The sequence below is a fragment of the Canis lupus genome, chromosome 16 (genome assembly GCF_048164855.1).
Source record: "Canis lupus baileyi chromosome 16, mCanLup2.hap1, whole genome shotgun sequence".
Taxonomy (NCBI): Eukaryota; Metazoa; Chordata; class Mammalia; order Carnivora; family Canidae; genus Canis; species Canis lupus.
The window spans coordinates 53,253,219-53,277,994 of NC_132853.1; the positions used below are offsets into that span (position 1 = coordinate 53,253,219).

At 43.8% G+C, this 24,776-nt stretch overlaps 1 long non-coding RNA gene across 10 annotated transcripts in view; it reads right to left on the minus strand.

The window, feature by feature from the left end:
- Positions 1–24,776, minus strand: part of LOC140607069 (uncharacterized) — an 89,360-nt gene that overhangs the window by 32,985 nt on the left and 31,599 nt on the right. For 4 of the 10 annotated variants that reach the window (XR_012009222.1, XR_012009228.1, XR_012009221.1 and 1 more), the window contains exons 2-5: positions 18,315–18,494; positions 17,840–18,088; positions 7,956–8,070; positions 5,428–5,735 (exon numbers count right to left, since the gene is read on the minus strand). This is a non-coding gene — a long non-coding RNA (uncharacterized lncRNA). Of the gene's footprint in view, positions 1–2,067; positions 3,557–5,427; positions 5,736–7,668; positions 8,071–8,473; positions 8,627–17,839; positions 18,089–18,314; positions 18,495–24,776 lie in introns of all 10 variants that reach the window. The other 6 variants (XR_012009229.1, XR_012009230.1, XR_012009226.1 and 3 more) reach the window with 5 other exon arrangements.

Sequence of the window (24,776 nt, forward strand, 5' to 3'; positions counted from 1 at the left end):
ATTTACGGTTTTGTAATTGTCTAGACTGGAGAGTGATGAAGAAAATATTTCACACATTAAAGTCTATCGCATCCATAGAGGTTACATTGTGAGGAATAGAGAGAGAGAGAGAGAGACGCACACACACACACTTATGAAATATTCTTTCAGTATTCAAAACTATTCTCTGATTCGGGGAAAAAATCACCTATACCATCGACTAAGAATGAGGCCCCCCAAAATGTCTTCATTCCTTCATCTTATTCCTTAACAAAAATGAAAAATCAAGCAGCATTCATGATGGAAAGAGTATAGGCTGTTTCATCAACTGCGAGAAGAAAAGCCGGTGGTATGTTTTTCAAGAATCAATGAACTATACGGAATTTGCCGTACATGGTTTTCCGTATTTTATGATTATTTTCAAATCGTGTGCAACACATCCTTTATGTCAGAAAGATTCCTCATCTCCTCGTGTACCTACAAACACAAGCACATTTTCTTCAGAGAGCTGGTTGTTAAACATTTACCAACACACCGCTGTCCCATAGCGTAACTGCCTGTAAGGAAAGGGGGTAATTTGAATGATTTATAGGATGACAATGTTACATAGACGTATAGGCATACGTGCACAAGGGTACATGTAACACGTATATGTGTTTGGTTCATTGCATGGCTTTGGCTTAATAGAGGTAGGTCACAAAACACTGAAAGAAGACTATTGGTAGAAAGATGATGCCGTATGAACTATTCTTTTTATTTTTTTTAAGATTTTATTTATTTATTCATGAGAGACACAGAGAAAGAGAGGCAGAGACACAGGCAGAGGGAGAAGCAGGCTCCATGCAGGGAGCCCGATGTGGGACTCGATCCCAGCACTCCAGGATCGCACCCTGAGCCAAAGGCAGACGCTCAACCGCTGAGCCACCCAGTCGTCCCAGTATGAGCTATTCTTATCTTCCCTACTCTTTATTCAGAGCTGCCGAGAATAAGGCTCTTCAAAGAACAGGCAACGGAGGCAAGAGTCACTCTTAAAATTTCTGTACATCTGGATAGTATTTTACAGTTTCCAAAAGGACTTTTGCACAAAGTCCATCACAAGAGCTTCATGAGGGCTCTGTGATAAAGGCAAGACAGAGCAATCCCATTTTACAGAAGAACATATTGAGGCTTGTAAAGCTTCTTTACTTTACCAAAGTCCTCACACAACTGAGGGTGACTAACATAAAGGTGGAACACAGATCTTCTGACTCCTAGCCCAGTGTTTCTCAAGAGGGGATCAAAATAACCCACTTTGGAGCCGAGCTTCTGGAAAGTCCCATCCTTTTTAGACCTGAGTGTAGGCAAGGAGGCGACGCAGTGGGAAGAGAAGGCACTTGGGAAGGTCCTATAGCCAAGCTCAATCACGCTTCCTGACTCCTTGGGCATGGAACCTATGATGTCAGAGCCCTGGTTTTGATCTGTCAGCTGGCTTGGCTCATGCGTAGCCTCTCCAGGTCAGCATCCACCCTGCCAGAGAATCAAACTCAGTGGACTAATAGCTATAGCACAGTCCAGGCCCACAGGCCCCACTGATTTGTATGCTGGTTTTCCCTTTTTTTTTTTTTTTTTTTTTAGACAAGTCAAACCCTTTTAATTTCTTCAAGCAAAATCCTATATGAAACAGCAAAATATAGTTCAGACTGAAAAGCAATTTCTGCGGTTGAATGGAGATAGTGAGAGGGGGGTGGCCAGCTATAGTTACAACTCCTGTCTGCTCCTGGGGACCCTTACAGCACCACCAAAGAACCCTTGTCTCCTTGAAGCATCTAAAGAAAAATCCACATTAGCATCTACTGTTGATGAAGGCAGTGTGTGTGCATGTGTGTCTGTGTATGTGTGTCTATCTGTGTGCCTGTGTGTGTGTGTGTGTGTGTGTGTGTGTATACTAGAGGGCAGAGGGCCCCAGCTTCTATATTGTGGGTCTCCTCCTTAAGCTTGGCTAAATACCCCCGGAATTTTCTGCCATTGGCCACAAAAAGGCAGAAGGAGAGAGCGGAGCCCCTCAGTGAACCGGACGGACAAAAATAAAGTTTCAATCCTATATCATACCGTAGAAAAGCAAGCAGGCAAATCCAGAAATGTTTCATCATCCCTTTGACATGGGTACCTTCATCATCACGACTTTGTAGATGGAGAAAGTCACGCTTACAGAGGTTAAGTAACATTCCCAAGCTTTTACGGCTTACAAAGGGGTGAAGCGGAGAGCAGGGCTGGCTTCCCGGGTGGGCAACCGGTGCAATCATCCGGGGGGATTCTAAGGGCCCTTGCTCGGAGTGTAATGTCCTACAGGCACTTGTTTTAAAGTTCTTAATAATTCTATCTTTGAATTTGTGTTCCGTAAGTAAAGTCAGATGGAGCGCGTGTAGGGGCTTGCTCACATATGGTCCTGTCTTGGGATGGGTTCTTGTCCACCTGCTTCCCATCCTTGATGCTCTGGGTCTGCCTGTCTTCCCCCTTGCCACCCCTCTCCCTGACCACTGCCCACCACCTAGAGCAGCAGGTAGACAAGGAAAACTTGTGTTCGGTCATCAACTTTTGCAACCGTGGCACGTGCACAGAGAGACTAGGTCAAGTGCATGCCCTGTATTTCTCCAGCAAGGAAGGCCCAGTCATTCCCATCTGGGGGGCAGAGGGGGGCCTCTCACACAGCCCAATCCAGATTCCCAGCAGGTGCCAGAATGGAGGTCGTGGTCTCATTAAAGCCCCATGCATCGTGTAACTGGACCTGGCTCAGGTTCAAACCCAGATACCTCAATCAAGAGATGGAGCTGTTGACCCCTGTGCAGAATGCCCCTCTTCTGTCCATGAGGGTCAGCACACTTTTATTTTTCCCCGGGCCATTCAGCCAGCCTCTTGCTCCAGCATGGATAGACTCGCCTCCGCCAGCATTTCTTGCAACAAGAAGAGGGAGTGCGTGCAGCCAGGAACCACGAGTGCCCCGTTTGCCCTACGCTCACCCTTTCTCCCACATATGCCCACACGTGTTCTCTTCAGGTTCCACTGACAGCAGCTCTAGCAGTGCTGATGAGCATAAAGTTTCCCCCAGAGGATAAAGGGCAAGGCTCCCCGGGCTCGTGAAGCAGCCTGCAATGGTGGAAGGTAGTCCAGTGAAAGAAAATGCGCGGGCAAGGAGCCAAGAGCAGTTCCTGGAGGTCCCCCCCCGGGACCCGGCTTCCAGGAATCAGGAGAGGCAGTTCTGTGTTTTCTTGGGATGACCAGTATGTGAATTCCCAAAAGGGCAGGAATTCTGACTGCTGTGCAGACAGCGATGCTTACGACATACTCAGGGCACTGGTGCTGTTGGAGGGGCCTACTCCACATGCAAATGTCATATTTCTTAACTCTGTCGCTGGCATTTGTATCATCTGCAGCACTAGATTTCTTTCTTTCTTTCTTTTCTTCTTCTTCTTTTTTTTTTTTTTTTTGGAGTGAGGAGTGAGGAAGAAAACCCCATCCTCTCTTTCTGGTCCCTTCCCTTCTTCCCCTTACATCCGTCTATGCAGCAACCAATAGCGAACAGGCCAGGACCCCTTGGCTCCTGAACAAAGCCAAACAGGTGTGAGAGATTAGCTCCCTGGACGAAACCTCTGTCCAACAAAACAATGTCAAATTCCCCCCTAATAAAGTCCAGAGCTGTAAGCAATTCCCCCTTGTTATTAAGCAGGAAAGAAAACACAGCCTGACTCCTTCCCAATTAGCTCGGAGGACCCTCCGATGAGCCGAATTTAAACCAGAGACCTGCCATGATCTGGCTTCCAGTGCAGACAGGGCCTGCCTTCCCCAACGGATGGAAACTCACTGGCCCAGCTTCCCAGTCATCTTGGCACGAGGGCGCAGACGGCCCCAAGCCCCCACCCCAGTATCCATGGGCTGTCTCTGCCTCTGATTCAAACCATCTTTGCGACTCCCTGCCAGATCCCTTACTTCGACTTTCCATATGGAGGCTTGGTCTCCTTTGCCAGGTTAGTGTTTATAGGGATGGGCTTTTTGACAGTTTCGCTGTCAGTGAGAGAGGGGATGGGATCCCTCCCCTGGACGTGAATCACTTTCTTGTCATCCAAAAGAGGGTAGAAAGAAAGACCAACATCCTGAAGCAATAACAACACACTGGAAACCCCAAAGGGATCTAGCAATGAGGAAGTCTTGTCTCTCCCTCCGCCCCCTCCTCAAACTGATAGGTCTGGGGTAGGAAACAGAAAGCCTCCAAGGTGCTTCCCAAAATGGGCCCAGCTCTGTTGCTTTGTGTTTACACGCGGCGTTAGAGCAACTCAGACCACTCGAGTCATCCGATCCACTCCCCCACCCTGTCTCAGACAGCGGTTGGAAGAAGTCGCTCCCAATCTTGAACATCTACCTGAATAGGGGATGTTTAGACAGTCCTCATAGTAAGCCCTCGGGAAAGATTACAATTGCCAGGCACTGTCCTAAGCTGTAAAGCATTACTTCTCAGAACTCTATAAATTTTATAAATGAGGTTAACAGTTTTTAAAAAGTTACTTGTCCAGAACACTCAACTTAGCCACCAGTAGAACCAACGTTTGAACCCAGAGTCTGAATCCACATCTGTGGTAGACTTTTTTGTGCTGTTTGCCAAGAACTCCCCCCCACCCCTACTTCCCACCCCCCCTCCGCTCCCACCCCCACCACTCCCCCCACCACCACCCCCCACCCCAGCCCTCTCCAAGCAGCTCCATGTTGGGATTACATTTCCTGGGAGCCTCAGGACCAGCTCTGGCCAAAGAGTTGTGAACAAAAGTCATGTTTCTCACTCTCAGGGCTGGGCCAACGTGTGTCTCCCCAGAAGGCACTGTTCCCTCTGCTGTGCTTACTGGCAATGTTCTGGAGAGTTCTGTCAATGTGGGTCCCAGAATATGGATACAATGACAAGGGAGCAACGCTCTCAGCTTCTGGCAATAGATATGTAGCATGAGTAAACAATAAACTCTAATTGTTTTCACCCATTACGATTTGGGGCTTTTTACAGAAATGTGAAGAAGATGGTTAGTTTGGGAGGGAGCCAAGGGACAGGGCATCTGAGCTCCGTTTCCAAACTTGAGTACCTGTTACAAGGGTGTTAGCCTTATAATAAGGCGATAAATACTGTTTCTCGGGGGTTGCATTATCTGTGTTTTATTTTACACAAAAGGGTTAAAAAAATATCTGGGGGCTGTTTGTTACCACCCATGCCACCCTGACTGATAGAAAACAGCCAGCGCTGATCAATACACCATCATGACCCGGGTCATGAAGTGCTTTCTTGAGTCTCAGTGATCCCCCTTCTGCTCAGACGTCAAGAAATTTCTATCTTCTGAGCTGAGAACTGAAACTTTTTTGTGTGTGTGTATAAATCTAAGTCTACTCATGAGAAGGGCAAAGAAGAAACATGAAGGAGAACATGAAATGCATTACCTGGGCCAGAAAGTCTTCCAAGGGTCGTCATCCAGAATTTCCTTAGGAATTGCCAAGAGCCAAGACATGGCTAACTCTGAATTCAGGCATCTAAATAGTCGACATCCCATGAACCTTCTCTCTGGCCGTGTGCTTCTCTCTTCTCCAGCAACCTCAACGCAGCCTCTTGTGGCCACTTTAGCCTCTACTGTGTGATATGCTCATCAACTGTGCACACAGAGGGAGGCAAATACGATAGCCTCATGGCACATTGAGGCAGAAGGACTCATCGGAGGGAGAAGAAGTTCTTAATGATCTTCAATTTGTCCCTGTTGGCAAATACCCAAGAGGTGTTCAGAGGAATCTCACCTAGAGATCAGCCGGTGTACAAAGGGCAGAAGGAAATTGCAACGCCTTTCCACCGTCATGACCCTAGCTCAAACAATGCAAGCATCTGGGCTCTTGCAACATCTGGGAGCTTGGAAATCCAAAGGGTTACTGACCAACTCCTTACACCACCCCCTCCCCAACCCGTGTTAGCCGGAGAGAAGCAACATGCTTCCCCCTGGAAAGCCATTGTGGTGTTTTATAATCCATTCTCCTTCTATCCCCCCTCCCCAAATAAAGCCATCACTGTGTGAGGAAGTGACAAGAGCTACCAGTTAGGGGTGCATGGGGGCAGAGGCTGTTTTTTAAATTTATTTTTGTTTTTATTTTGTTTTGCTTTTTTAGTTACTGATCTACTAATGTACAAATGCTTTCTGCAGGTTCGATGTATTTTAGAACCCCTGCCCTCTTAAAAGGCAACTCCCAAACAAAACCTCAGATTCGTACCATGCACCTTCAGGCCAACTGTTGAGTATTCACCCCAAATTCAGCCCTTCCAGGGCCGTCTGTTAGTGCTCAGAGGCTCTTGACAACAACTGTTTCCCAAGCTCGGTGCTTGCTGATCTAACCTCATTAAGCCAACGCACAAAGTCTATGTGATTGATTTATCCCATATAATAAAACCAGGCAATTATTCATTGGGACAACCTGGCACATGATCCAATCCCTTCTGTAAGAGGTAGCAAACCAGCAACATAAGAAACCACCCTGCTATTTGGGGAGAGAGAAATTGCTAATCTGTGGTTGTCATACTACAAATGAATTTTCATTACAGTCTGCGGCAACACTAAACTTCAAGGACCTGTAATTATAAACCATTGATTTTTTTTATTGTCACCTGCTGAAAGCCAAAGCATAAAACATTATCACTTTAACACCACCGTTCAGTGGGGTGTGAGCTCTCCCGCTGTAAATACAGGTGGCAGCAGATAGATGCATAAGGGAAAGCAGTGATGCCCTCCTCACCCACACGCAGAAACTAGCCCACAAGAAGCCCACACCAGGGATGAATCATTTACAAGGGGATCAAAACGGACTGCTCTTTCCAGGCACAGGAAAAGTCTACTCTTTCTCTTTCATGGCATTTTTCTCTTTTAGCCTTATTTGCAAGAGATTATGCAAGCTACTGGTAAAGGATGCAGAGTTGGAAAGCAAAATTCTTATGTTTGCCTTCTGAGTCCACTTAGTTGGGTGACTTCGAATGGCCATGCTTCAGTTTCCTCCTCTATAAAATAGGAAGGTGAGTAAGCATATCTACCTGCCTCCTAGTGTTTTATGAGAACTAAGTGAGCTAATTCATGTCAACCCCTGGAAGGACACCTGCCCAGAAGAAGCATCCACTGCACGCCACCTATTAGTACAACATGAATGAAAGTATGGATGACTGTCGTTTCTTGCCTTTGAGACTGTAAGCTACTTGTCAGTAGAAAACTTGCTTTAGACATCTTTTTTTGATATTTAGACCGAACTCATTAAAGGCAAATTCTGATATTTTTCCATCACGATATCCCATGGGCCCAATGGGGGTGCCTAGCACATAGTAGGTATTTATTGCAATGCTTATATTTACCAGAAATGCTTATAAATATAGAAAATCTTACAGAATGAACAAGTGAATGTTGAAAAATTATTTTTATCCACTTTTCCCTTAAGTGGTGATGTGCCCTATTTAATAGATCATGTTGATGAACAGACAGAGACTTAGTGAGGGGAGGGGTGCTCTCCCAAGCATGAGGGGAGGTGAGGACAGAATGTGGAATTAACAAGGGAAGAATCCTGTTTGCTTAAAAAGGTACTATATTCTCCCCTGGTGGGCTATCTTTGGGTGTATGTGTTTGACTCAGGGGACCACATTTAAGAGGGGCCCCAGCAAACCTCTGTGTTTGAAGAGGTGACGAGGATGTTAAAGTTTCCAGAAAGCATGTGGTATGTGGTAAACCAATGGAGTGCTGGAGAAGGGAAGACTCCTAGGGAAGCAGAACTGTGTTCAGGGTGCTGCAGAATTCGGGACAACGTTCTCTGTCACCCTCCAGCTACAATGGTCGCTAAGTTCTGTGACCCAGCCTCCAAATATTTATTGAATTCAGCGCTGCCTCAGCCCCAAACTCTTGGCTCTCCCGTTCAGTCAGAAGTTATACTGCTGACGCCCAAACATTCCTCACTTTAATGGCTCCTCTTCTCAGCAGCAAAAAGTTCAAAACCCCTGGCAGAGAATCCAAGGTCCACATCAATCTCGCTCCAGGCCAGCTTTCCAGAATCATACATCCCATAACACACCTGTAACAGAAAGCAGGAGATATGGATGGACGATTCTAGCTGGGAGAGTGATGATTGTCTTTTCCTTACTACTCAATGCACCCTCAAGGCTCTGTTCTGAGGTCACATCATCACCTTCCACCCCGCTAGCAGAACTAAGTGCTCTTCCACCTTTGCTCCCATGAACTTTGGGCATCATACTCTGTGATCATTTTCATTGCTCCATTCTGAACCCCTTCAAGGCAAATCCCGGACTTTACTCAGCTTTCTATTCCATGGGCTGAGCAGCATACCTGGCACATTGTAGGTACTGAGCAAATATGGAGTGAATGAAAATTGGAGGTAGTTTCCCAGTTAGTACAAGAAAGATGTTTTTATTATGAGAATAAGCCCCAAATGGAGAATGCCAGACAAGGACAGAGACCTGTGATTCCCATGCAGGAATATTGTAGAGTGCATTTCCACATTAAGCAAAAGGTTGAACCAGAGAACCTTTAAAAACTTTTATCAGTCTAGACTTGAGACTCAGGGATACTATGATCCTTACAACTTCAGCTCCAGACGTTTAGCCAGTTCCCTGGAAAGAAAAAAAGAGACACATAGAAGTCTTGGTCCTGGGACTTGCGACCTCATAGCGCCATTTCTCCAAGAAATGGAGGGTTTTGACTTCTATATGAAAGTTTTAAACTCTAGAGCAAAAGAGAAGAATAGTCTAATAGTCTAACAGTCTGGAATTTCTAAGACTTTTCTCCAAAAAGATCCAAAGCAATGAACTTGCTTCCTATGTATAAAAAAAAATGACTTGATACCCTATGTTCTCATAACTGAAAGAGGTAGGGGGGCAAAACATGGCCTTCTAGATGTGTCAGGGTTGCGATAAGTCATGTTTAAACTTTACCCAAAGTGAAATAAAGTGTCAACAGAAACTGCTGCCCAAACTCTCTGATCAGGTCAGGCAAACAACCAATCGAAAAAAATCAATCAAATGTGAAAGATGGCCTAACGGGTGGGAATGCTTAACTCTGTGATTCCCATAGGAGCCAGGTCTATTTAGCATGTTTCCTGCCAGCTGCTGCTACTCCTCATAGCCATGAAATCGCTAGAAGCATATCAGAAGGTGTTGTTTTGTGAGCTGGCTTGGCCATGAGCAGGCTCAGAACTTGGCGGCATTGGCCAATGATGCAAAAAGGATGCTAGGAATGGTGGGGTCACCTTAGCCCCGGAGCCAGTGCTTTGGGATGAGAGGTGATCAAAACTCCAGAAAGGAATGGAAAATTTTATCTTGATCTGGAAGACAGCAATTGCTCCAGGAGGTTGGCCCTAGTAGGTAGAAGAGAGGAGCAAACATTTTTAAGTCAATGTGACAGAATGACAGCAGGGTGTTTCCACGTGGCCCATGCAGTTGGAAACAGACTGCATTTCCCTAGGGGTAAGGGATTGGCAGGAACCAGACAGTGGCTCAAGCCCCCAGCCAAGTAGACTAGGGTTTAGGACAGGGTTTCCATTATAAGGAAGGAGTGAAGTATAAGTCAGGAATTTGGGGAGCAAAGGTTCAATTTTAGGGACCGAATAAGTAAGGGGAATAAAATGGGTTTGGTGGACAGGAAGGTGTTTGGGTCTCACCACACACAATGAACCTAATTCTTGACCCCTAGAGTAGATGGAACTTCTAAATTACCTCTAGCTTATCAAGATTGGTTCAGGAACCAGCCGGGCTGATCCTCTGGTGGTTTTAACTGGATAAAGCTAGAAGTGGGCAAGGATTTGACATGGCAATGTGCTCACACGCCTTCCTGGTCAGTGATAATTGACTCCAGAGCATGTCCTGCTCCCCACCCTCTTGTATTTTAACATGACCTGAGCCTCGAGAGGAGTATAATGAAGTTGCACAAACCAATCAGAAACTGGATTCAAATAACAACACTGAATGTGGATGAAAAATTGGTATAAATTTTCTGCAAAGTAACTTAATGATCCATATTGAGATCTTAAAAAATGTGTAATACTTGAACCAAATAGCTACAATTCTAGGGCCTTATTCTTCGGGGGGAAGAAATGCATTAAAGATGGAGAAACAGAAAAGTAGATGTCAGGGAGACACTGGTGGAAAGAATAATGTTTTGAATGTTTACCACTATTTTATTAGAAATTTTACATAGATCATCTCATTTCATCCTCACAAAGTCTAGAGGATTGGGACAACGATGCTCATCGTAGCATTGTCTGTAAGAGTGAAAAATTGAAACCAGTTTTCTTGTGTAACTGCTATGAGTACCATTATGCTGTACCCACATAATGTTTTACCACCAGACCCTTAAAAACCGTTTATATAAAGAATTCTGCACTGATGGAGATAACACTCAGGGTATAAAAATGAATCAAAGTATAGAAAATCATATATGTAACAGAATTACCAAAATACGTCTATAATTTACTCCTTTGTAAGTGTGCATGTATGTGATACAGTTAAATGCTAATGTATCCACATGTATATCAAAAAGCTCAGTTATAAATGGGTGGTGGGATCATGACCGGAATTTCTAATGTTTTCCAAAATTATTTGGAAATATTCCAAGGTACGAGTGGAATATCTTCAATAATCAGTCCAAATATTTAATGGAAATAGCGTATTTACCGTGTGTTTTCAATGCTAATATATGAGCACACCACTCATTACTGCTTGGCTAAAATACCAATATCAAAGGAATCATAGAGGCCATATTTGTCTAATAATGACAGATGACAGACAATTGAAAAATATCTAAGTGGTGTCAGTAACTACTCTGCTGCTATCAGCCTTAGAATATACTCAGTATGTTCTTATGACAAACAATATCACTAGGAGTGTAACCCCCAGCATCAACCAATATATACTCCGTGTTTTCCCAGCCTGAAAAGGGCAGGGACCTGCTAACATTCTTTGATATTGAGAATACTTTGGGACTGGCTTTAAAAATGATTAAAATTATATATGTGTTACTCCCATATTAAAAAAAAAAAAAAAAAAAAAAAAAAAAACCTTGGTGGTAAGTTATAGTTTGCAGTGTGTTTTGTGAATTGATGGCAGTCCTCACATCCATAATCCTAAGATAAAGAGTGTCATAAACATTTTAATAAGAACATATGGTAGGAAAATTTGGTAGAGCCAAGCCTTTGAAGGGCGGCTTTCTTTCTCTAAAACAGAGTCATAAAAGGTGTGTGGAAGCCTGAGGAGATGAAAACAGACTGTGGTTCATCACTGAGAAGCCCAGGCCCAGCCTTATCCTTAAGAAATTAGAGGGAAAGGCGGAGGTGGGTAGGCTCTCTAGCTTCATTCGACTCTTCTTTCCCTGATCAGGAAGGTGCCACCTTCTTTCCTTCTGTTAAATTCAGGAGCCAGAGGAACAGCTCACCCATGCCTCATCTGTGGTCTGGGACTCTAGAAGTGCTAATAAGGCACGCCTAAAAGTAAATCATGTTTAATGCCAGGGACTTAACTGGTTTGCAGTTTAGCAGCTATAAATCATGAATATTCTGAGATAATTCAGATGGGTTACTTTTTCATTATACTCAAGAGTTTGAAGTGAAGCACATATAATGATGTTATCTAGAGTATTCCATTTTGCTAAATATTCAGGAGTGTTTCCAAGAAAGATATATAATATTATATAATATGTATAATAGGTTGTTCAGAATATTATCAGCAAGAAGTTGGCTATTGAGTAGATGATTGCCTATGCACAACAGCTTGAAGACTGATGAGAGATGCCCATAGTCAAAAACATTTTCTTCCTACAGGTGATATCACACCTAGTGCTCCACCATTGGAAAAGTGGACTAAGCATTATTTTTTTCCTCAAGAACTCCATTTAAAAATGTTAGTAGTGGGGATCCCTCATGGCTCAGTGGTTTAGCGCCTGACATTGGCCCAGGGTGTGATCCTGGAATCCTGGGATCGAGTTCCACATTGGGCTCTTTGCATGGAGCTTGCTTCTCCCTCTTCCTGTGTCTCTGCCTCTCTCTGTGCCTCTCATGAATAAATAAAATCTTTAAAAATAAATAAATAAAAATGTTAGTAGAGTTGCTAATGATAGCACAAGGAGTTGTTGACATTGGTCATGAATAAGCAATTAGATTGCATTCTCCCATAGACGTGAGGATCCAACGTAGCCAGAATATTGCTCAGGGAAGAGGGGGAAGTGTCCAGAAGAAAAGAAGGCACCAACAGGAATGTGAATTGTGGAGGGGAGTAGATTATGGACAGTAACATTGAAAATTGCATAATTCATAGTTGCATCTTGGATGACCCCAGTTTTGGAGCTTCCAAGCAGAGGGACGGATGAAGTGGTCATCAGGGCTCCTTCTGTTCTAGGGTCTCCTCACCTAGTTATCATATCTTTGGGGAGCCTCTCAGTGGCCTCCTTCTCTCTTTCCACATTTGTGAAGAGAGATGGGATTGACCAGAAAATGGGGAACAGACATCTTTTTGAAGTCAGCTTTGATAAAAAGAGGTGCTTCCTTTTACTCCACAGCCACTCAGCTTGTTGGTTGTAAGTTTTATATATATATATATATCTACAATCCTATCCTATTTAATCTTATATACCAGAGTCCCTCATTGATTTTAAACCCAGAGCCAACAGAAATGTATGCCCCTTCTTGGTCTATGCAGTGGCTGAAATAATAAAAAGTCATTTCTCATGACTGGGAGAGGTCTTTAAGGAAGACCACTGGCCAAAACCTCAGGAGCTCTCTGCACCTGTGATCCTAACTAGGAGATCTGAATAACATTAGTAACCAAGGCATCATCTCTGTGTCTAACTGCCTGATAGTATGGGCAGTTATCTTCTTCACAGGGAACATCTTAGCCTACCCATGGCAGAGTAACCAAAAACCTCTCCATGGTTCTCCATGGTATGTTGCCACTGTGATCCCTGGCCGTGTTTGAGGAGATATAAAAGACCGCGTGAGGACTCTCTGGTCTCATCCTGGTACCACTTTGCAGAAGGCTCATCTAAAGTTGGAACCTGTCTAGGTCTATTCTGCAGACTCAGCAAGGTACCTGGTCCTTAGAGGCCATAAAAGTCAAAGCTGGAAAGAGCACAAATGACCACCAACCAAACCCTCGTTTGACAGCAAGTTGAGGGGGAAGCTCATGAGCTACTTAATGGCAGAGCCCAGGACAGAGGACAATAGGATACTCACAGCCAAAAATGGACTGATCAGCTTCACTGCAAGAAGGAAAAAATAGTGTCAAAATAAAAAGAAGCCCCAAAGCAATGACAACCAATCCTGTTTGTGTGGTTCTAGTTTTCTGAGGTATAACAATAACACTCTCGAAGATATTTTTAAAGTATTTTAACTTGACAAGAGGAAACATATTCCATAGATCCTTGTTTTTTTAACTTCAAGTATTTATAATGGCAAGGCTTCGGTCACTCTAAGAGTACCAGACAGACTGGTGGGACAAGTGAAAGCCGCAGTTGACTACTATCCAGCCAATCAGATCTCCCCACTTCCAGATCCTTTCCCCTCCCCATACCATCCCCTGCTGTCATTTATCAAGACTGGCCTGGTCCTGTGGAATTCCACTCATTCTTCACGAGGGCTTTGACCTCCTCCAACCAAACAAGCAAGGTACTTTCTGGGAGAGTGCTAATACCAGGGCATGGGGGGTGAAGAGGCGGAAATAATCGATGCTCTAGGACTTTCCCACACTTAGTGGAATCAATTTTATCAGTGTTTAGACACTGGGTGTCAAGGCTGGTCAGATGGAAGCCAAAGGTTGTGTGGAGGAGGGAGGCTGAGAGGAGGCTACTGTTAGTTTAAATCAGGACTGCTTCCAGGAAGTGACAGATTCCAGTGGCCAGCTCATTCAGAGGGACGTGCACACCCAGATGTTGTGGATCCTTCCTCTCTAAAATGTGAAGAACCCCCAAAATGCCCTGGACACAAAGGTCCCGAAATGTCCTTTTTATCTTGGAAAGCCACATGGAAACATGGACTGGTTCTAGAGAAAGGCAGATGCCAAAGGCATTGGGATCGGTCTCCATAAGTAAATCAAGGTTCTCCCCGTGGCTGCCCTCTCTCAAGTATCCAAGAGTTAATTACCCCCATGATGTATCTTCCAAATCGGCTGTGTTTTCTCTTTCTTTGGTCGCTCTCTGGGATAGTGATGATTATTGCTCTCATCAGAGGTGAGCAGAAGGTGAAGCCCAAACCAGTCAGGCTGCTAGCTGGTGGCATGTTTGAGCAGAGAAAGAGGTTGAAGTTGCTGCGTTAGTGGAGACTCTGAGCTTCTCATGCTATCATCCCTCCCACTTCCTCATGTGCATCAGACTGTTCTACACTTCTGGGCCTCTGTTCATGGTGCTTCTTCTTTCTCCCTTGCCCTCCCACCGAGTGTCCATTCTTGGGTCAAGACCCAGGTCCTATCTTCTCCCTAAAGCGCTCTCCGATGTGCCATCATTAAGTTACCTTGCCTCAACTCTGTTCCCACTCTGCCAGAAAAAATAATAATAATAAAATAAAATAACTAGATTAACACAAAGAGTTAATCTTGGAACTCCCTTAAAAGCAGGTTCATCTTTATCTAATTTATCTAGCATGTTGGGGCAGCATCTACTAGACATTTCAGGATTATTTGATAAGCACAAGAATCTGTAGATTTATATTACCAAGTTTCTCTCTACTCCTTAGAATTCTAGAAACCTGAACCACAAGCAGGTGCAGATGCCTCTCTAGACCAATACACCGATTTCTCGTGAAAATGATGTTGGCGTGGCCCTTCAGATAGTCTGTTAGTTTCTTCTCTGCCAGACCCCAGAAGGCAGCTCAGCCCAGGAAGCCCAGTTCTGACTGTGGTGGAGTTTCTAGTACCTGGATGGCTGGACAAGGGACACTGGCACCACCGCCCACAGCTTGGCATGCCGCAGTCTCGCTCTTCCCACACCAACCCCACTCTCTCCGCCCCAAGCAACAGGACTGTGCAAACAAGAGAGAGGGCCCAGGAGTTGTGAGGTCCCAGTGACTCACATGCCGGCTCTAGGCCATACCTACATGACCGGGAGACTTCCCATTAAGTCAGCCTCTTCCTGATACCAAATGTCCCTACTGGTGACAGATGCATCCTCTGGTATTCTGAGTGTCCTACATACCTGTGCGAGGTAGTAAGCCATTGTCCCCTAGCTCTAAAACTATACTCTGCTTCTGATGCTAAAGGAACTCTGCGAAGGATATTTCGTCTTTGCTAGCTGCCTGTTAATAGGTTCTGTCAGTAGGGACACTGGAGAGAGATTGAGGGCAGGAGAATGGACAATGCATTGCTCTCACCCTTTCCACCTGCTATTCCTGCCGACGCCACTTCACACCAGCCATTGATGCAGGCTCCACCTCCCAGAGTCAGTCTAAGGAGCTCTTCCAGAGAGACAAACTTCAGCAGGGCAGCACTACTCTTTCCTCAGGAGTCTGAAGTACTACCCCACAGGCCTTTCCTCCAAGCTCCTCAGATGCCATCAGCAGCCATACAGAACTTCCGTCTCAGGAGTTTAAGCCCCAGTTCCTCTGGGCCCTCCCTCTGAGCTCTTCTTAGGCTCCACAACCCTATTGTCATCTTGTGTTTTCCTATTTGTTGAAATTCCGCATGTGGCTTCTGTTTTCCTACCCTATTCTTAACAAATACAATATCCCAAGATTCTTTATGCCTGTTGCCCGGGGAGAAATCTGAGAATCAACATTTTTTTTTTAAGATTTTATTTATTCATGAGAGACCCAGAGAGAGAGAAGCAGAGACATAGGCAGAGGGGGAAGCAGTGTCCTACTAGGGAGCCTGATGCAGGACTAAATCCCAGAACCCCGGGATCACGACCCAAGCCAAAGGCAGATGCTCAACCACTAAATCAGCCGGGTGCCCCAACCCAACATAGTCTTAAACACAAAATGGCAGCAGAGTCTAATAGAGAAAATATTTTCACTATGGATTGGATACTAATTGCCTGAATAATCTTAAACAAGTCACATAACCTTTTTTAGCTTCTAGTTTTCAGACCCTAAGTGGGAGTTCAATTTTACAAATACAGCAGAGCTATAAAGAGTCCATGTGAAGGAGCTTCAAGGTTTATGTTAGAAAGACACCATCATCTGCTCAAAACTACTTTTAATATCAACGGGCTGTAAAGACACTGGTTTTGGTCTCAATAGTCTCTACAAGACAGCTCCTCCCACCTACATCAACCACACAGGAAACATTCCAGATTTGCTGCTTTGTGAAAAACTCACACCTTGACAGGAAGAGGTTGAGATCTACAATTTCCTTTATTGATAAGAGCACAATCACCTGTTTTCAACTTAAGATTTTTTCTGGATATTGCAATGCCAGGTTGACCATCCTCCCTGCTGGGAGATGTTAAGCGTTGAGGGGTGTCTCTATTGAGGAAAGGGTAGGGAAAAGAGGGGAGGGGACAAACAGGGTGAGGGTAGAAAGACGGTGTTTCTTTCATATTTGGAGTCATGCCAAGATGTTACAATCCCATGAAGAATGGCTAGATCTGGAAGAAACTTGACGGATTAGTGGGAAGTGGGGGTGAGGGAAGACGGCACCATCAGTTGCCTAAAACTGGCCCCAAACATGTTTCCTCATTGTTTTGCCAATGGGTTTTGCAATAAATTGGAGGAAATTTGGCGAGATACTCAACCAGGGCATGGACAGCGTATTGGGACCAAAACAAACAACCGTGAAGAACTTGGCAGTTTCTCATTGGATGTTTCAGAAGTGAGTTATGAGACAGTGAGTTGTGAGTTACTTCTGAGAGGTTTACATAATAAAAATTAAAATAAGGCCAATGATGACAAGTTTTGCTCTTCACGCTGAAAGTCAAATGTTAAATTGGATATTCATTTACGAAACACAAAGAATTCGAGAAAAAAAAACAGAATCAGATCAAATATTTATGATCATTTAAGTCGAGTCAACACACCAAATGCCAAGAATTTAGTCCAGAAAAATTATGAAAAAGAAATTATCCAGGACTTCTGTAAAGTAACCTGTGGGGTTATTTTTGTTGTTGTTGTTTTCTGGAGAGATACATCTCTGAGACCCAGCCATTGCTGTATTTTCTTGAATGACTGTTAATGAATGAATAGAGATTCTTAATAATTTGTGTGCTACGAAACCTTTTGGAAATTGGTTAAAGCCTATAGACTTGTATGTTTATTTTTAAATTTATTATTTATTTTAGAGACACAGAGAGGGAGAGAGAGCATGAGTGGGAAAAGGGCAGAGGAAGGGGAAGAGAGAGAATCTCAAGCAGACTCCCCACCGAGAGGAGAGCCTGACTCAGTGCTCCACATGGAGCTCGATCTCACGACCCTGAAATCATGACCTGAGCCGAAATCAAGAGTCAGATGCTCAACCAACCGAGCCACCCAGATGCCCCTAGACTTGTATGTTTAAATGTATAACTTGAAACACATAGGATTATTAAAAAAATAAATTATATCAAAATACGGCTATCCAAGTCCTTAGAAAACAAAATGGTCTTATATGACATATATGCTTCTTTATTTTTTTAAAGATTTATTTATTTATTTATTCATGATAGACACAGAGATTGAGAGAGAGGCAGAGACACAGGAGGAGGGAGAAGCGGGCTCCATGCCGGGAGCCTGACGTGGGACTCGATCCCAGGACTCCAGGATCGCGCCCTGGACCAAAGGCAGGTGCCAAACCACTGAGCCATCCAGGGATCCCCTATATGCTTCTTTATTAATATATCCAATAACGAGGTCTGGGATGAGAAAAGGCAAAAGTTACCTGATCCTTAAAGGACAAGTTGACTTGGCCAGGTTTAGAGTCCCAATGACCCTCAGCTGGGGGAAGCAGCCAATCCCAGATGACTTCTTGTGGAAGGAGCCAACAAAGCAAATGCTTTGACCTCACTCTTCTCCCTTCTTTCAGTTTCCTGCCAGAGTTCTGTGCTGGGGGAATCCAATAAGAAGATGAAGGGCAAAAAGACCCACTAATGACCTTCCAAGAACATGGTGGACAAGGGTAAAGAGCTACCTGGAGAGACAAACAGAAGAAATCCAGCACGGTATTGAAGACATTTCAAGCTCTGGTCCAAACCCCTCCTCACTTCTCTCCAGCCCTCACTCATGGGTACCTTCCATTATGGAGATTCCAAAGTCCCAAACATACCAAGTTCTTTGAGTTGTCCATTCTTCAACATAATCTAGTCTAGTATGCCATTAGCCTCTTCCCCTAGTTGAGCTCCTAGTTGAGTTCTTACCAAGTCTTCAGGATCAGGATCAAGTGTCACAGATATCCCTGGGTGGCTCAGCGGTTTAGCGCCTGCCTTTGGCCCAGGGCACAATCCTGGAGTCCTGGGATCGAGTCCCACGTCGGGCTCCCGGCATGGAGCCTGCTTCTCCCTCCTCCTGTGTCTCTGCCTCTCTCTCTCTCTCTATGTCTATAATAAATAAATAAATAAATAAATAAATAAATAAATAAATAAATCTTAAAAAAAAAAAGGATCAAAAAAGGATCAAGTGTCGCCTCTTTTGGGAAACCTCCAATATTCCAAGGCAACATTTGTCAATGCTACCTGTGTGTTTCTTCAGAACATTGCATCACTCCAATATTTCCCAAATTACTTCCCTAAGAACATGGGTCCTAGAAGGTGTTATCAGGTGGAACATGAAATACCAGTTCACAGGGGATCAGTGTTCCATGAAACGTATTTTGGGAAATAATACTTTATTCCACTGCAGCGGTTACCAGGTTCCTTTAGACTCTTTTTTTTAAAAAAATATTTTATTTATTTATTCCTGAGAGACACACAGAGAGAGAGAGGGAGAGGCTGAGACACAGGCAGGGGGAGAAGCAGGCTCCATGCAGGGAGCCCGACGTGGGACTGGATCCCAGGTCTCCAGGATCAGGCTCTGGGCCAATGTCAGGCTCTAAACCGCTGAGCCACCCGGGTTGCCCTCCTTTAGACTCTTGATAGAAATTTCCCAGAAGGAGTACACAGGTTTATTTGAAGAATAATCCAGAGAGCAGGAGAGTGAGAGGAAAAATAGGAAGAGTTTGCGCCTTTGTTGGGCACAAAATATATTAATCCTATATGCTGTGTGAATACACATGGAACAAGATTCTCCCTCTAAATCATAATCTTGTCTTCAGATGATACACACTGAGGCCCACATATATTTGAACCACAACAACAACAACAAAATGCCAGTCAACATGAAACTTTAATCAGAGCAAGAAGCTTAAGCCAACCAGTTTCTAAGGAGTAAAAAAATGTTCCAGACCAAATGGGACACACAGGACTCAGAGAAATGAGGACAAAACCTGTTGTTCCTAGTAGCTATTCTAGGGGAATATTTTCGTTTTCTAAAGATTACTTTTGGAAACATCCATTTCATGTTCATATGCTTTTCTGCTTTCTTGGGATAAAAATCTATTTTTAAAAAAACAGTGATATTTTTGAAAAACTTTAGGGTGTTTTAGTCTAAAGAAGGATGTTAAAAAAAAAAATCTCTCCTCACCCTCCCCAACTTCCATGAAGAAAAGGGAATAGCATCACCATGGGGTAAGTGTGACCACTGCAGTGTCACTAAGAGCGGGTGGAGTGGAAGTGGTAGAAAGCTTGAGGTCCTTGACTTTGCACCTCTTCCCTACTAGACTTGTATCTTTCAAAACCTTTTTATTTCTTGTCCCTAGTCAATTGACAGGGGTTGTTTGTGATGGTTCCTAACTCCGTGATGTTCTCACATCACAGAAATGCCCAACTCCAAAACATCAGTAGAGTCTCAACCTACTTGGCCCCTGGTTGACACTATTTTCCATACACTCCTTTGTCCTTAAGAAATTACTTGATGGAAGTTCAACTAGAAATGTTCGTGATAACCTGTGGATGTTTTCTTTAGCTCCTTTGGTGGATGTTATGGATACCGCGCCTTTGTGTCAGGGGAAAGTTTTAAATCAGAGGTGATTTTCAGGAAGTGTGTCCCTCAAGCAACCTGGAAGCATGACTTTCAGACCTGTCACACCCAGTTAGGATCTCCATCAGTGGCTGCTCTGGTGTTGGCAAGGTCCTGAGAGTGACCTGTGTGACCCCCTCGCTAAACTACAAAAGTAAATTAATTTCTTCCAAATGCCATTCCTTACATTTGGCTATTAGGACCTGAGCAGTGCAGATGCCTGGGTTAATTGAAATGAAAACCATTTTTCTTGAGACCAACTCATAATTTCAAGTCTCAGCAGACTCAGCTCCTTTCTACTCAAGCTCATAAATAGGCAATGGATCTTCAGAGGGCTGAGTAGGCATGCACATCCCTGTTTATAAGAGGAGACAAACCAGAGGTAATGTGCAGTAATGAAAATCCTCTGAGGGGACTGAGCACTTAGATCATTCAGTTCCTATAAGCAGGTCCTAATTTCTCTGCATCTTGGATTTTCGGCCTGTAAAACACACTGAGCAAAGGTGACTTCTGAGCTTTGAAATGATGTGGCTACAAGAAAACCTCAACAAGGCTGAGATTACCCACCCCATTGGTGCTGGGTCGCCTTGCCTCTCTTCCCTGCCTATTTATGCACCACCAACTTTATCTCATTTGCATGTGATTTAAATTCTACATCTGGGGGCACCTGGGTGGCTCAGTCAGTTAGATGTCTGCCTTTGGCTCAGGTCACCATACCAAGGTCCTGAGATGGAGTCCCGTGTAGGGACTCGCTATCTCTGTCTCTCTCATAAATAAATAAATAAATAAATAAATAAATAAATAAATAAATAAATAAAATATTTTTTAAAATTTACATCTGGGTCTCTTGGATCATTCATCAATTTTTTACTTACAGAAATGGTGACACAACCAATACTTGGAAAGTCCAATATATCAGCCTCAAGAATGGAGTGTGTTGGGGGCAAGGGGTGTTAAATTGCCTTTCTTACATGATGGCGACTAGAGTTACAAAAAGTACAATTGACTTTTTGCCCACTACATTACCTTTCACTCAGGACCAAAAAAGATATAAAGACTAAATCTCATTTGCATTTATTTTCTTCTGAATTAATATTGCAAAGTATATCAGTGGAATATTTTTTGGAATCAAGTAACGAAAGTGCTTTAAACAGTAGGGACACCTCAAGAAGTCATGAGGTAGGCGGCTCCAGGAAGGATTAATTCAGAAGCTCAATAGTTGGCTTCTCTCAAAGTCTCTTGGCTTTCCCTAATGGTCGCCATTTGTCTGTAGCAGCTTCAAACATGAAATCCTATAAGGCAACATTCAAGACAAAAAGGAAGAGCCTGTTTTGATGAATCTTTTTGTGCAATATTTCCCCTCTAGCATATTCCCAGCATCCTTCATATGCTAAGATTAGATTGCCCACATCCAAGCTTATCACTGGAAAGAGCAAGTTCAAGGGTCTCGTGATTGGCTTAGATTAACCAAGGACCCTCCCTTAGCATCCTCACTGCCCACCTTCCCTGACACACTGCTTCTCTAAACCTGAGTCAAAACAGAGTTCTCTTAAGAAGAAAAGGCAATATATTTCATTGTTTTGTTTCACTGTTTTTTCATTGTTCATTTATCTGTCTGAACACATATTATATAAACCTTCTTAACTGATGACAGATTACACAGTTACCTGTAGTGGGAACACAAATCTGCTGCCTATATGACAGGTGTGTGGGAGATTTTTTTATTATAATTTAATATGAGTTTACAGCAGATTCTCCACTTATTTCTATTTCTAACTTCTTTGTTTGTTTGACTATATTTGGGTATTAAAATCCTAATGTAAAAAAAATAAAATAAAATAAAATCCTAATGTTCTTACCAAGTTTATTTTTACCCCTCGGATCACTTTTTTGGTAGCCATGAGACTGAATTGCCAAGCAAAGATTTCAGTGGTTACCATCAAGTGTCTCAAGGCCCAGTTACCATTGATAACTGGCAAAGACATCAAGAATCGCTGAAATGAAATGAATAGAACTAAGCTCAGGTTATAATGGGCAGAATGGCTTGTGGGTGTGCATGTCTATGTGTTTGAGCAAGTGTGCATACGAGGGTGTGTATTATTAGCTGACAACACGACCACAATATGATTTGTCGATATGGTTCATGACTTAACTACCTGCTGTCCAGTGTAAACGTACTAAGGACAGCCCTCACCAGCACCCCTGAACTCAGGAGTAGTTTAGATCTTCATAGGGACCAGCCAATATGTGTAGTCAGCCATACATAGCCTTACTCTGATGCCGGAATCAAAACCAACTTTAAAGAAAAGGGGTAAACACATATATTTAGAGGACACAACTCCAGAATCAAAGAAGGATTCATGCCAGCTGAAAACACAGGTCTGACGTGGGTGGATGCCAGTTTTTACGCTCCTTTGTTCCTTTGTAGAAGCCCCTCTATCAGTACCTGTCACTCTCTAGTCCTCAGTCATTGCGTGTTGACTCCCAGAGAGCCAGACTAATTTTCCCAAGTTCCAAAGCAATTATATGCAGTTGGTATCTCAACCTTTCTCCCCCCGACCCCATCCAAGCTTACCGATCCTGCATCTTGTTCCACGGTGACCCTGCTTGAGGAGACACCAATTAGTCCTGACAATGACATTAAATGTCCGCATAGGCCCAGGGTCAGTGGCAACTTTGAAACGACACTTTTGCAAAGGGACAGCTGCTGGCAGGTCATTCCTGAAAGGGACAACTCTCTGGGAACCCTGGAGGGGGGCATCTCAGCATGGGAGGCAGGGAGCTCTATTTGGAACAGGGGAGATCCTTCCCAGATTGGACTAGGGTGACGGCTTCTCGGCTCAGTGTCAGCTTCTAGCCAGTTCTGACCAGGAGGACAGAGATTTGGTCACATGGTAGTCCTGGGCTCATGTCTGTCCACTTTTAAAATAACCAAGTGATCCAGCCTCAGAACCTAAAATGCAAAAGGCTCAGAGTAAATCCCAGACTCTGCAATTCACTCTTCCCCCACAGGCCAAACAAGAACTAATTTTAAACAAACCACCATGACCAAGCCTGGGGGAAAGGCCCAAATGCTAAGCAAGCCGGCAAAACTGCACACCCCACCCAAATTGTTTACTCCTCCCCGAGCCTTTCAGAGACAGGACGCTGGCCTGGGGTTTGGGATGCTGTCCATTCCACCCTGAAATTCCCTTTTCAGGTTAGGATTAGGAAATCCTTCCCCACACCGGTCCCCACCGAGCCAGAAGCTCCTACCTTCATCCTTTTTTTCTGTTTGTTTTCATTAAGACTCAAGTCTAGATTCCTATAATAGATGAGCTGAAAAAAGATTTCAGCTAAAAATTATCCACATACGTGTATAAATCATGAGTTTCTATGCCAGTCAGGGCTAGCCAGAGAAACAGAACCAATAGGACATTAATATATTATTTATTTATATATAACATTTATTTTAACTATTTTACTACAGAAATACATAGTTTTATCATACATATTATATACGTGTATGGATAATAATCATAAAATATTTTACATAATACGTGTGTGTGTATATATGTGTGTGTGTGTGTGTGTTTACAGATAATAAAGAAATTTATTTTCAGGAATTGGCTCATGTGATTATGGGGACTAGGAAGTCCAAAATCCATAGGGCAAGCTAAAAACTCAGGGGAGGGGGCACCTGGGTGGCTCAGTTGGTTAAGCCTCCAACTCTTGGTTTGGGCTCAAGTCATGATCTCAGGGTCGTGAGATGGAGCCTCACGTAGGGCTCTGCGCTCGGGGTGAAATATGCTTGTCCCCTCCTTCCATATACTCTCATTCTCTCTCTCTCTCAAGTAAGTAAATACATAAATAAAATATTTTTTAAAAACCCTACTCAGGTGTGGACTGATTCTGCAATCTAGCAGCAAATTTCTTCTTTTCTGGGAAACCTTAGCTTTTGCTCCTAGTCTTTCAACTGATGAAACAAGGCCCACCCACATTATGGAGGTAGCCTCCTTTACTTACAGACCCACAGGTTGTAAATGTTAACCACACCTACAAAATACCTTTGCGGCGTCTTTAGACTACTGTTTGAATACATTGGTCAGTGCTATATCTTTGCCAAGTTGACGTGAAAGTAACCATCACTGCTTTCGATGGCTTCGTTGGCATCTGAACCTCTGCCAAGTTCTTGTGTTATCAGAAGCTTTGGGATTGTTCAAAACTCTTAGCTACATAATGCCACAGACTTTGTCAGCCTGGGGTATGCGGGTGCCAGTTCATGCCACTCCAGGTAGTGCCACCTCTGACATGGGGTGGGGGGGTCTCAGTGTCTAAGAAAAATAATAATGATACAACTCTCAAGTTACATGCTTGTATGATGGGTTAGGCAATTTTTCAGGCTATTTAGCAGGATTGTTTGACTGATGTTACTTTGATGAAATGAATCCTTTACTAACGAGGAAAATTCCAGGCTCAGAAAGGTGTTTGAGGTCATACAGTGCTTTCAAGTGGAGGAACAAATCTGAAGCAGACCCTCCTAACTCCGGAGGCCTGGACCGTGTCCTGTAGAACAGCATCTCCAAGACCCCCCACTGGATGGATTAGAAATTTCTTCCTTCTTTCCCTTGTGCCTTTTCTTCATTCCCTGCACTCTTCCCACCTGTCCTCCTAAAGTGTGACACTCATCTCCTCTGGCTGCAGCCATGAGCTGGGAGGTTTGCAGCATAGGAGGAAGGGGTGGATAAAAGGGAGAGGCAGATAGAGCTGAGGTGCTGAGCAGTCTC